We start from the raw sequence: 4,360 nt of genomic DNA, 5'->3' as shown, positions 1-4,360 counted from the left end.
ATTTCCTCAACAGAATCCTATACTTATAACTCTGTGTGTGTGTGTGTGCATGCGTGTGCGTGTGTGTGTGCGTGTGTGTATGGGTGTGTGTGAAGGAAGTGGGGCAAGCACAGTGGGGAGATGAAGAGCTAGATGTGAATTGGGCCATAAGTGCATTATTGAGGGTTTATATCTTCCTTTGAAGTATACAGCATTAGCCACTGTCAGGGAGAAGATACCAAGCCAGACAGTAATTGCAATAATGGAACAGACAAATGGTCTATGTCCCCATTAAAGTCATCAACACCTCTAATTTTTGAAAGGGGCTTGTTTGAAATACAGTAATTGTGATTATGTTGTCCATAAAGGCTATGGGTGATCAGCAATTGTCAGCATGCCCAGTGCCTTTCCAATATCCTTCTGGGCAGAGATAACTAAATCTGAACGCTAAAGCACAATTTATTTCTGAATAACCTTAGAGAAAGGATGTTTTATAATGTTTAAAAATTTAACACAGCATCTAAGTAACACCTTCCCTTTGTAACACCTCTTTTTTCTGATTTTTTTTTAAACTCTCTGCTTTCAAGTCCTCTAATATGCAACATTTACTCCAAAACCAAACAGTTCTGGCATTCCCTCTTCCTCTCAATGCTCTGCCCAACCCTTTCATAATTATGCCCTTCTCTGTTTCCTTGCTATTTCCCCTGGGCACTTCTGTTTTTCCTGTAAAGTTCTCCTCTCTCTCCTCAGCTTGCCCTTCTTCCTCTGAGCCTTGTAACTGTGTTTTAACAAGGTCACGGTCAGAAAACAATTGACAACCTCATATCCACAGCATTCTGGATAGAGAAATCCTCAAAGTCCAAGAGAGAAAAAATAAGTTCTTTTTTGGAACAAATCCTTAAAGCATTTTCTAAGACCCTGAGAACTTAATTCTGGTGGTAAATAGTTTACGCTGAAGGAAACAAAGACACAAGGAACACCAGCTTAATTTCAGAGGCCACTGGACGTTCTGAACTAATTCTTTATAGGGGACCATGAGCCATGAAGTTCTTAGTTCATGCTGAAGAATGAAATTGTTTCCATCAAGAGGAGTTGTGTCACATGTCACATAAATAATGCAAATTAATGGAATAAAAAATAATTTGAAGTGAAATGTCATCAGCTTATACTGTTACCCTCCTTCTAAATAGCTAGTACTTAATCTAAGAATAACTGTTTAAACTACACAACATCTACTAGAAAACCTCATTATTAACAAGACTTTTTCATCCTGATTCTCTTGACCTATCAAAAGCCAAAACTCAACACGTTGCCATTTAATGTTTAACAAGGTCCTAGGTTATTGAAACCAGTACAAAATGAAATTTATGGGCTAACATTTAACTGTTATTCTCCACATCTTCCCAGGTTACTCTCCATTCTGGGGAACTATCTTTTATTAGCATGAGTAAATATATAAAAGCCCACTGCTAAAACACTTAACAGATCTTCTCTGTCAAGGCTGTGAACTGCAGTGTCCACTCCATTTGGAGGTCTCTGCTCCTTTTTTTTTCTTCCTTTGTTTAAAATATGCTGACCACACAGTGACCTCTCCTAACCCACCGGTCGAAAATTACAACCAGCCACACAAACAAGCAGCCCGGGGTCAGAAGGAGCAGGGTCTGCTAAAAGTTAGTAATCATACATTAATTCCCTGACATAATTAATCAAAATGAACCACTGTTATCTAGCAAGAAACCTTTAACCTATTACAAAGGGGTCAATTTGCGAACCACTTGAGCCTGGGAGTTTGGTACAAATAGCATACGCCCTTCATCCGGGATGCCCTAAGTAGGGAAAAATGCCTTTGAAGTCCCAAATCTACTAGATTTAGATATAATTTCATCAATCAAGTTAAAAGCTTGCCTCCCTCCAGAAGGATTTCGTGGAACTCTGTCAACCAGCTTCGTTGAGTGGTGACTGAATTCCATTTGTAAGGGTTTTTTTTGGACACAAGTCGACTAGAATAGGTCTGACCTGACAAAAGAGGCAAGAGTTTATCAAATTGAAGAGGAAGAAGAAAGATGTGTGGGCAACTCATTTTCCTCTTGCAAGAAGAGTAGTAAATTGGATGTCTGTTATGCACATGAACTGGTATATGCTTCCATTTTCAAGATTAAACCTGTCAGGTGTTTAAAATCGATATTTGTATGGTGCAGGCAGACAGTAGGAAAAAAATTAGAAGAATTAAAACGGTTTCGCTGTAATTCAGGAGAATGTTTTTGTAGTTTTGCATGTGTATAAATGAAGCATTGGCCTTCGGTCCTATTGCAAGCACCCTCCCAGGATATGCATAGGTGTTCATCCGCAGAAAACCGGTAAGCACAATTTTGTTTGTATTCCTCTCACCATTAATGTCTAACATCTCCAGAGACTGAAGGTGTTGCCAAGGACCCCAAAATACCTTGAGTTGAAATTGTTACATCACTAATGTGCTTAGAAACTTACATCTATCATATCATACTTGTCCAGTTTGAAGACATTAAAAACCAAAAAGGATACATTGTATTTTGAAAGGATTTATATGGAAATTCACATGCCTTTTGATAGGATCAAAGAGATCACATATTTCAAAAGCAATGATGGTCATCAATTTCAGAATTAATGTCTGGCAAAGCATTGACACTACTCTTACCATGGTCACCTGAGAAATTGATCCCGATGGGAAGGCCCTTGCAATTATTTATTTCAATCCTGGGCCATTTCAAATAGTTTTTCAGTGAATCGCTCTGTTTTATTCCCACACATTCGACACATATTTCACTGAATTTGATCACTGCAGTGGGCCCAGGACACTTGCTGGGAGGTTCTTCAATATGGTGAGTACTGTCATATAGAGCTGTGGATAAGGCAACTTGAATGATGCATTTAATTCTTCCTAACCAGTAGATACTTGGAGGTACTGTATTACTCACGTTACTATTTCAGTCTTGAATCCATTTTAGAGATGAAAAAAATGGAGGCCCAGAAAGATTAAATACTTGAGTCAAGAACACACACCCAGTCCAGAAGTGGTGGTGTTTCCAAAATCCCAGGACTTTGGAAGGCAGAGGCAGGTGGATCACTGGAGGCCAGGAGTTTAAGACCAGCCTGGCCAACATGGCGAAACGTCTCTACTAAAAATACAAAAAATAGCCAGGTGTGGTCGTGTGAGGCACAAGATTCATTTGAAAGTGGGAGGTGGAGGTTGCAGTGAGCCGAGATCACACCATTGCACTCCAGCCTGGTCCACAGAGCAAGAGTGTCTCAAAAAAAAAAAAAAAAAAAAAAAAATAGAAGAAGAACACACACCCAGTAGCACCTGAACAGGTATTCAGATACAGGTGGGTTTGTCTTCATATCAAGTTCATTTTTTTTTTTTTTTTTTCAAAACGCAACCTTCAAAAAAAAAGCTTCTGTGGAGATGAAAGATAACAAGAATCTGCCAGAACACACCCTCCATTTTTCTCTGTATAACTCACTATCCAGAATAAGAAAAAGAAAGTATCTTTCCTCAATCCCCACCTAGTAATTTGCTCAGCTGGAACCATTCTTAAAATTCATTCTACCCTCTGAGCTCAAGCCCTCCTGGCCCTGTTCCTGTTCCTGAGAAGTGTCAAATTTGTCTCCTCCTCGGGTCTCTTCCCCGCCACGCACTCCCCTCCACGTGGAAGGCTCTTCCCCTCACTAGTTGCTTCACCCGGCCCCTCTACCACTTTCAGGTCTCAATTTAAATGTCCCTTCCTCAGAAAAGCCTTCTCTGGCCTCACTATCTGAAGCCACCCTTTCCTCCTACCCCCAGCCACAGCATAATCATCTCATTAGGCTTTGTTCCCAGCTTTCTTCACAATCCCAAGTGCACTGTTTGTTCCATTTATTTAACATACCTTTCCTTTTCATCTCCCCCCACCACCATCCCCCACCACCCCCGCCAAGTGGTGGGGTCTTGTCTGTCTTATTGTGGCATTCCAACTGCCTAGCACGGTGCCTGAATGCAGGCGGGAACGAATGAATAGCTTCTGGCAAGGTCATGCTCTGACTTTGGAGGCTAATTCTTGATTCAGCTGCGGGAGGAGCAACTATGGCTCTGGGAGTTCCTGTAACTTGGGAATGGGCAGCAAGGAGACTAAATCACCTCTTCTGGCAAAGTTGTAAGGGACTTCAATCCATGGACTTCCTGCTCAGCATGAATCTTAGGGATTTTTGCTCTCCTCCAAATGGATCTATGAAGATGTTGGGACCATTTGTACAGTTTATTTCTCTTTAGCAGTAGGCCCGGTGTTTTCTATGGATTCAAACCTGTTTCAAGAGTACTTGTAATAAAAAACGCAGAGGTTGCCTCATGCTGAAGGGCCCCAACATG

The sequence above is a fragment of the Rhinopithecus roxellana genome, chromosome 5 (assembly GCF_007565055.1).
Source record: "Rhinopithecus roxellana isolate Shanxi Qingling chromosome 5, ASM756505v1, whole genome shotgun sequence".
Classification (NCBI taxonomy): domain Eukaryota; kingdom Metazoa; phylum Chordata; class Mammalia; order Primates; family Cercopithecidae; genus Rhinopithecus; species Rhinopithecus roxellana.
This window is presented reverse-complemented; position numbering follows the sequence as displayed.